Source organism: Branchiostoma belcheri, unplaced genomic scaffold (genome assembly GCF_001625305.1).
Source record: "Branchiostoma belcheri isolate BF01 breed outbred unplaced genomic scaffold, Haploidv18h27 scaffold21, whole genome shotgun sequence".
Taxonomy (NCBI): Eukaryota; Metazoa; Chordata; class Leptocardii; order Amphioxiformes; family Branchiostomatidae; genus Branchiostoma; species Branchiostoma belcheri.
This window is the reverse complement of record NW_017803602.1, coordinates 1,339,252-1,349,019: the sequence shown is the minus strand read 5'-3', so window position 1 is coordinate 1,349,019 and position 9,768 is coordinate 1,339,252. Positions and strand designations below refer to the sequence as shown.

Sequence of the window (9,768 nt, the reverse complement as noted above, 5' to 3'; positions counted from 1 at the left end):
GGCCACCCCTAAATCAACCTGCCTGCCAAAAATCGTGAACCTCGGACCTTGCCTTCAAGAGTTATCGTGCCTAATCTGCCAAACAGTGCAAACCCGATTTCATAACCTTCTCCGAAGGCATAGCCTTCAGTCGAAGGCAATGATATCACTCTCTTTCTAACAGTTCAGTATTTTCTTGCAGATTAATAATGCCAAACTTGAGGGAACTACAATCACAAAAGCAACTATTCAGCCACTGCTTAAAAAGAAGTTAAACCCCTCAGTAATGTACAAATTGACACCAGAAAAACCTGAGGTTACAATTTCTTGGTAATAACCTAGAGGACTACACATTTCTTTACCTCAGTCTTTACATACTGAGTGCTAAAGAGACTTTGGGCCCGAGTTTACAAATGAAATATTGTAAAAATACAAGGAATTCCATTGAGGTTGCACTGAAGTACTCAAAAACCTGCCAAAGTCCAATGAACAGTGTGACCCCAACACCTCCTGAGCTCTTATCAGCACTAAGACCTTCACCCGTCTTATTTTGCAAACAAACATCCCTGTGAAAGAGGGTCTTGTCAGCAGTCCCTGGCAGGCAGGCTCTTCTTTACCGCCAACATTTCGGGTATAAAGTTACTGGGAGAGTTTCACAAACAAACCCCTTTGAACTGGACAAGGGGCTCTAGTGTTTCCCAACAGAAATGCGGCCAAAAACACTTCAAACCTGTGGCATGCCTGCCATGTCTAACCGTTCTATTTTAATTCATTTTTTTACCTAATTTATTAGTAGATTGCATTCTTGTCCATGACCTTTTTTTCAGGTGTTCACGTGTACACAAAAAAGAAAAAAAAACAAATTTGACATAAATAACATATATAGACTGTATGGTCTAGACAACCAACATTTGTAACAAGTCCTTTATATGTAAGTTTCTCCAGCATTCCACCTGTAGGAATTAACCAACAAATTTGCTAGAACTGACGTTTTTATTCTCCTAAGAGATTTAGATTTGACTGAATACCTGAGTGATGAGAGCTTGGCTCTGCACTCAGTATTGACTACAAACACACAACATGTTTCTCCTCACAACACCACAGAAATTCCATTGTATGCCAAGCCATTGGTATTACTTCTGCAGTAAAAACAGACCTTATGCATGTACAGACTGAGATCTTCTTCTTACAAATACAGTCAAACCTGATCAAGTGATGGACGACCACCTGGCCTATGTGACCAATTTTTGGTAGTTCCTTCTAGATAATTTAGAGTGACCGCTTGAGTCCACAAAGACCAGATTTTATCAGTCCCCTGAGTGAGCAGTCTCCTTGGTCAGGTTTGACTGTAATTCTGCTGAATACGAGAGACATAGCCTCAGTCCAATTGCTACCTACTAACAAAATTGAATGTTGTATCAGACTTTTAACACACCCCTGTTTCATCACAGTAACAGTTAAAGGCTAACCCCATAACTAGTAGAAATTTGGTGCCAAATGGCTACCTCAGCATGCTTAAGGTTTTATTCAGGACCATTAACGACCATCCTGTAAACTGAATTTTGGTCTCTTCCAGTCCTAACCCAATGCAATTGCTACTTACTAACGTATAATATTACGCTGTGCAGACATTGCAACAAACAGTCGAAGCCAATTATAAAACCTGTCATTAATAAATTAATATAGTTTAAATCAGACCTATCCGGTGGGGAGTTCCCTCCAGGAGTAGCCCTGGAATTTACCACAAACAATTGCTACCTACCGTTACTGACATCTATTATTTAACTGTTTACAACAGTGTAAAAATTTTATCACACATGCAGTCACAACCAATCACTTGTAAAACAGTAAAGTCAGCCTACCCTGTGTGGAGTTTCCTCAAGGATGCGCCGAAGAGGTCCCGACAGCGCTGCTGGTTCGTCCGAGGCGGCGACCTGCTGGCCAGCTGGCGAGATAATGTAGGGCAGATGTCAGGTTACGTTACTGTTCCACCCTGTGGTGCTGATCAATATTTGAACAGCCCATTGTGTGTGTGATGTCACATAGGCATGAGAGAGGGGGGGGGGGCAAACATGGATCCACTCACATAGGACAACATGAATGATGGCAAGGTCACACCCTCGCATAAATTAGCATCTCATTAACGACCCAATAAAACCTGTGAGAGAGAATCGACTGTTACTTTGATGACGATCTATGTGAGATGGTGTTATCTCCATTACATGTTGTTATACAGTGACGATAAATCGTGGCCAGGGTCAAGGTCAAGATGAAGGTCAGGCTGATGTTATCAGTGAAGACAGCTTTGAGCTGTCTGCTACAAGGCCACAGCAATTTGATTTCATTTCTTTAAAATTATGATGATTGTGGAATATCAACAAAAAGCAGAATTTGAGGGAATAAAGTGACCTGTAAATTCATCCGGGAGAGTCAGGGTCAACATTTCCTCCCAGCTGTGAGTTATCATCTTTTGCTAACATTTTTGTTGAAAAAATATCTAACACCCGAGGAAATCTGAGTAGCCAAGTTGAAACCTGCTGGAAAAAAAACCTGCCATACACCACTACTGTTCAAACTTTAAAAGCTCTGAACCAAAACAGAATCTGTTGCAGATGAAGACAAGAAGTACATAAAAGACAAAGGTGGAGCTTGAAAAGTACTTAATTTTAATTTTGGTTGTAGCAGGACAAATTCATATCAACAACTGGATGATTCTTCCTGACTGAGAAAATGAGGCGTAATGCTGAGAAGCTGGGAAATACAATGAATGTTCACTTAAAATGTCTGGAAGTAATCTCAGTTTGTAGTTTATGATGTAGAGATCAATTTGAGTCTACGATTGTTGGAAACTTTTACAACATGCACCAGTTGTACAATGAAATTCAGTCATTCATTTCCTGCAACTGTCCAGGTTGGCGTGCAGTGAGTGGTAAGTACAATGTACATGCTGCCATGCAATTAGAATGAGGGTATAGATGTCCACATGTACACATTTGTTATCCATACTTCATTTCTGCAGCCCTCTGAGTACATTTACCAGACTGATTATAAGCCATGTGATTGCTCTCTCTTCACACTTGTGCCGATGCATATCTTTTCAATGGGCCAATTCAATCGCAAGCCAGTCTGAGCCAGTATAGTGCTGCACATTGTAGGACTTGATGCTTTTTACATTACACCACTGGCACCAGTCCTGGACATTAGGCCATGACATAGGATTTCTTTGGTTCTAAGATTTCCAATGCAAAAAATTAGTAAGACTTCAGAATTAAAATGAAAGCCTGGGAGAAAAGCTTGAATCTTCTTAATGAAATATGTGAAACTGTTACAGACGTTTGCCTCACACTCTGTTTTTGTTAACCAACAAATTGAATTGGTGAGGCCTTAAATGCCAGGAAAGTTCAGCCATTAAGGACCTTTTGGAACCCCATTTGGATGTGATGCGCTTTGATGTACCATTTACAAGTTCTGCTTCAATGATCTCAGTTAACAAATCACATCACAAATTTTCCTGTGTATTGATTGGCTACTAAACTGTCGGGCAATGGCTCGAATTAACAAGATATACATCCTCTATTCTGGGAAAGAAATTGTGCCTTTATTTTACCAAAAGGTAAATCAATAAGGTTTAATATGAAGAAGAGGTGGGTCAGAAACAGTACAACCATAATTACATATATAGTACCATGAAACTTTGCCTTTCCATACGACAAAACTGTCTGAAAGTGTCCATAGTAGAATGCATGTAAGTTTGGGATCAGGAATGGCTATTAACTGATATGAATTTACCCACTGGCAGCTAAAAGTTTCTAGGATGAATGCTAGATTTTTGAAATTGATCAACTGCAATTTTCTTTTCTTTTGAAAGACTCATATAAAAATTTGATGCCAAATAGCTATCAGCAGGCTAAAGATTAAAATTGATTCTCACCTGAGGCATCCTGTCCCACCTTGTGCACAGCACCCATGGGCTGCAGTTCCTCCCTCAGCTGCATGGCGGACATCTCCTGAATGGCAGCATCCATCTCAAGCTCAGACACCTGCAAGAACCGCAGGTTTGGTTACTCTGATTGATTGAATGATCATTCCCCTTTGATAATGTTATGAAAGAAACCCTTGACATTTTACAAGTTGAAAAAAACACAATAAAAAGTCTATTATATTCAATTTATTTAACAATTTATCTAATTTTTTTTAACAATAATAATTTTAAATTGTGGACACACTTCAATGAGACCAAATAAACAGAAACAAAAATCATCAAGTTTCTGCTGTGTGTTTGCATTCATATAATCCCCACCACTGCTAGCCATTGTCCCACTTGTGGCCACATTAACAACTGCAGGGTCTATTAAGCGGATGAGGAAAACCCATTAAGCCACACACTGAAGCCAGTTGATCACATAATGACCCAGCCAAAACTTACCCAAAGCCTTGAGCTATCAAAAGGTGCCCTAGCTATAGCCTAACCTTCTCAACACCCACTACATGTACTAAGTATTCTGTGATGCTGCTCCAGACTGCTAATCTCTGCCATTTTTCAGTCATGCATTCTTTGACTGAGTGTACATTCTTTGTACTGGAATTGTAATTATTCAACTGAAATTCTATATATGTACATTATTATAAGGTTCTTTCCACCGACTGCAAAATCATTATAAATGTAACTCTCTCCCGGATGAGTGCTTCCCTCCCAAATACAACCCACAAGCCTTCATAACTAATGTTCACGGTCATTTTCATGCTTAGTGCACACTTACATTGCACATTCCAATTCCCACCAACCAGTTGTCAAATGCATGGTGTGGATTGGCTAGGCTAGTGACCAAAAGACTGAGAGGTCACTGGTTTGATCCCTGGCACTCTTAGGCTATACATGTACGTTGTGCCCTTGGGCCTTTCACATGACTTTCCTCATTCCAAATGGAATGTCAGGTGTCCAAAGTCAGGTGTAAATGGCACCTGACTTTGGTTTCACACTGAGGTAAAAGGCAGTGTAAGGAGGAGACAGATGGCCCCAACTTCTAATATATTGGAACTGTACCCTGGACACAGTGAATCAACACACTGCCCCTCAAAATGGCTATGGGGCTATAGCTACCTTAATCTAATTTTTTTCTGAACACAATGCATTAAAAAGATGCTATGCAGAAGAAAGAAACACCTGTTACCTTTGGATCAAGGTGCCTCATGACGACCAGTCTGATCCAGCCGGGCTCCAGGCCAGAGAACACGGTGTACGCTTCGTCCAGCGACACGTTCAACAGCGAGGCCCCGTTTACATCAAGTACCTGGTCGCCACGGCTACAAAGGAGTGGACAGATAGCAACATGTTATCTTCAACACACTACATTTATACCCCCTATGCTACAACATCTTATGTTCCGACACCCCTAGTGTATGTTCCAACAACACAACACAACCCAACTGATAGGGTACATATAGGAGTGTCTCCCACATCACAGATGCAGTAATTTATAAGTATGATCTATGTTGAGCACCATAGTTGTATACTCAGGCAAAGGTTGTCATTGTGAACAGTATTAGTCAAGATGGGTATGTTGATGACTGACCTAGTCTTTATGGCTGAAGATAGATGTAGATGAAGAGATTTTCAATTAAAGACTATGGTATGATTATCAACAGGCATCAGAATTTTGATAAAACCAACATAAAGAGTAAAAAAACTAGTATTGTTATATCGTGATATTATATACACTCAAATCACATCCAATGGCACAAGGCCCCACAGTCTCCTCCAGGACCTACATTTTTTTCCCAAGGCTGGAACAAGATGGGATGTCAGATATAAGAAATCAAAGTATTGACACCATACTGGTCCACACATAAGATATTTCTTTTACTGGAAGCTGGTAAAATTTAAGACAGCTGGTATCCAGAACCAGCAACTTGCACAGTGATGCAGACTGGATCAAATCTGCAGCTCCACCATTACAGACACCTTTTAATGAAGTCAATACATCAAAGTCTTTTACCTATTTCAGAGAAACTGGTGCAATGGACTATCTCATTTCTGGAGCAAAGTCTAGATCTATTCCATCATCATTACCTGGACCATAACAAAGTGATTTGTCACACCTACAGTGGGTGTCCCAGATTCTAATCAGTCTGTTATGCTGGCAGGAAAGATGATGAAGTACCTGGCCTTTTGAGGGTTATACCAGGTCACATCAGCAGTGAACTGGGTTGGCTCAACATGGCAGTGTTGTTTGAATGTGTGTTTTTGTTTGAAAGTGTGTGTGTATAATGTACATGTGTCTGTGTGTGTGTGTTTGTGTGCATGTGTCTGTGTGTGTACATATGATGTGTCTATGTGTGCATTTTTTTCTAAGACTCATTACAACTTTATACTTCAAGTCCTAGTTACAGAACATGGAGTAGCATACATGTATCAGATATTAACAAAATAAAGAATAAGAATCAATGAAACAATTCAGAATTACCCCCCCCCCATTTTCTGAACCATATGTTGTCTTTACTTGGCCCACAGAGAGGTGACATGAATGCCACAGTATACATTTAGTCCTGAAATCTAGCATTGTGCCCTTAAGATGTACTGACCTGTGACCCATCCTTCTGTGATCCATGTCTGCACTAGATGTGCCAGATTCTTAACATCAATTCTGCCTCTGTGAGGATCCTTCTTGTCAAGTGTGGGGAATGTGTGCATGTGTAATGCACAGCCATTTAGAGCTCAAAACACTTTATCGTAGGCACCTTTTCCACTAGATGGCAATTGCTGAGCAACTAAAATTGATTTTATTATTGGAATATGATGCTTAATGTTTCAATATGACTTAAAAGCCACTAAAGCACACAAAACATGAGAAAATTTGTTCTTGAAATTTCTTTATCAATCCGTGACTTTTTCCATTATTTTATATTATATTTTGGGGGGATTTGCTCCTTTTTTCAGTCTGATTGCGGGTGGCTACATCTACGTTGAGCCATGCTATTGAACTAGTTGTATATATAAGCAGCAACCATTTGGTTGAAATAAATTTGTAAATCTATTGGCTTTCATGCTATGTTTTTTGCATGATTATCAATAAGGGTCTGTGAAATATATGGCCTCCCCATATGGCCATCAATCTATACTACAGCTGCCTTTCACTCCCCCAACAGTATGCAGGGCATCTACCAGGATCCTAACAGTTAATCTCCCAGTTTGAGATTAGCCCACTGAAGGCTAAATGTTGCATGCACTATGTTCAGGGCTTAGGGGCTCTGATTCTGGACCAGAGGGTTGTGGGTTCTAAGCCCAGCCTCTGAGTGCTCACCTGACCTGTGTGCTACTGGATCTGATGTGGTGGCTTGAGTTTAAGAGGCTGTGACATTTTAGAGCACAGATTCATCAAAACTATTGATAGATTTAGCTGTTTTTGTAGCAGGCTCACAAACATACAACAGTACTATAACTTGTTACAAATTTTAAGCAAGCAAGAAAGTAAGCAAGTTGAAACTTAAGTTAGACTTAGGTAATGATTCAATTATATCCAGTACTAATTAATAATGATTAAAAAAGAATCCCAAAGCTAAAAGCTACAGACTGTAAAGCACATGTAGGGCCCTGAATATAAGGTACTGTATTATAAAACAGATAATCCACTAAGGCGCATTCATACATAGTAACTTCTGTCACCACTACATCAGCATGGTTTACAAATAGCCTGTCATAATGATTATGTAGCCATTACTGTGCATTGCAGTAATTTATGTTATACATGCCTGTAACTGTACATGTACATTTGTACATGTAGTTGGTTTTGAATGTACATGTATTTTTTAATGTTCTGCAGATATGTGCAATTTGCCTGAAGCAAACAATAAAAAAAAGAGGTACATGTAAGGCTTTCCAGAACGTTCCCTGCATAAATGTAATTATCAATATGCCCGCGAGCCTCCGATGATGTATGACTGTCATTTCCACCTGTTCACACCTGAAGCAGCCAAGTGCAAAAGACAAATCACAACATCTTACCAGTGGTAAGAAGTCAACAGGCAGCCACATGGCCAGTTATTCAGTCTGAATGACAGGATGGAAACACAGACTGAGGGGAGAGTCTGTACCTTGGTACACGCACACTCAGGGAGTGAATATTGTCAGATCTTTACGTTTTAATCCCATGCCTGTGTTTTCATCTTGACCTCCTGCTGAAATGTTACTACTAATGGCCAGTATGTTCATATGAATATCAACATGAAAACACACTCTGAGGGGAAAGTCTGCACCTCCTGCATACAGTTTCAGGGAACAGTATTCCTTAGAATTCTAATGAGGAAAGATCTTTCCAATAATTTTAATCTTAGATAGGTCTAATATATTGTTTTGGAATACTCAATGAATATTATATAATAGATAACTGAGTATCTTGAGCTGTATGTTTTTTTAATGGTTGATGATTGATTGAATGGATGGATTTCTCTGTACAAGCACTTTGACTTCAGCACCAAGGACAGGCACTGTGCTATCTTGGCAGAGTAGAATTATAGGAGAAATCTGAACAGTATAGAACATTTTTAAGATCCTCACAATTAAGAACCTTGCTGCAAAGAGCTACATGTACAGCTGGCCCACCTAATAACAACAGTAATAACAACAGAGCAGATTGGAATGGGATCAAAAACTTCTACCCAGTCCTCTGTTTTCCTCTTGCTGAATTTTTGCTACAAATGGCCAAGAACCGAGACGCTGGGTTGGTGTGGCCTGATTGGCCTGCACGCTCCAGCCAGCGCGTGTACGGGAGCGCCCTGCTGTTAATGAATTTGGCACTTGGTACAGAATAATTCTATATAAGAGCCATAAATCATGAACACTGCAGGGGAATGTGGAATAGACAGGCTCTACTGGCTGGCTGTGATGCCAGCATTTATCTTTTCAGCCATACCCAATATCTACTCTGCCTGAACTGCTGCTATCATGTCTGTAACAGTCAGTGCTGTCTTGATAAAGGAAGATTATTAAATATAAAATATCATAAAATAATTCCATGACATTGTTTTTATCAACGTTGTCAAACAAAAATCCTGACATTGTGAATATTCTAATTAAAGGGAACTGTTAGCATGGAGGCACTGAATTAGCTTACCTTAACCCTAGTCCTGCAGTGCCCAACAATTGTTGAGTTGTTTATAGGTAAGTACTAGTATTGGTGCCTTGCAGTTCTCAAAGACCACAGTTTGAACCTTAGAGGAGGATTTTATCTTTATTCAGTTATGAATTATAAATGAATTATATTGATATTATTAAATGAATTATAATGATATTATCTACTAGACAGTTGGACAGGATGTGGACAGAGCCAAAGTGATAAACAGTTACAAAATGATTTAAAAAATGTTTATGTACATTAGATAAACCATATAAAACAACACCGTCAGATAATTAAGGAATATCGTAATGATTTACTGAGTGACAGCTACTGTGTAATAGATGTTGGTTAGCTTGAAGAAAGAAGAGAAACATAAGAATGAATTGGTTCAGGCTGGTAAGATGAATAGTTCCTTACTGCAGGTTGCCCTGTGTCTTGGCGGGTGAAGTCTTGGCGATGCTGTGGACGAAGATTCCGTACCCGCTGCCGTCTCCGAGCGGAAGTCCGACACACCCGACACCGATCCCCAGCCCCATGCCGGGCTCTGGAACAGCACAGGGAGGAAGTCAGCTTAACACTCAGATTGCTACCTGTTTGGCCCCAAATTTGTAAATTTGGTTACCTGGTTAGGCAGTGAGAAGGTTAATAGACAAAGTCTGAGAGGTGCTGGTAAAAT

At 39.9% G+C, this 9,768-nt stretch overlaps 1 pseudogene; it reads right to left on the bottom strand.

The window, feature by feature from the left end:
- Nucleotides 1–9,768, bottom strand: part of LOC109469620 — a 56,574-nt pseudogene that overhangs the window by 19,255 nt on the left and 27,551 nt on the right.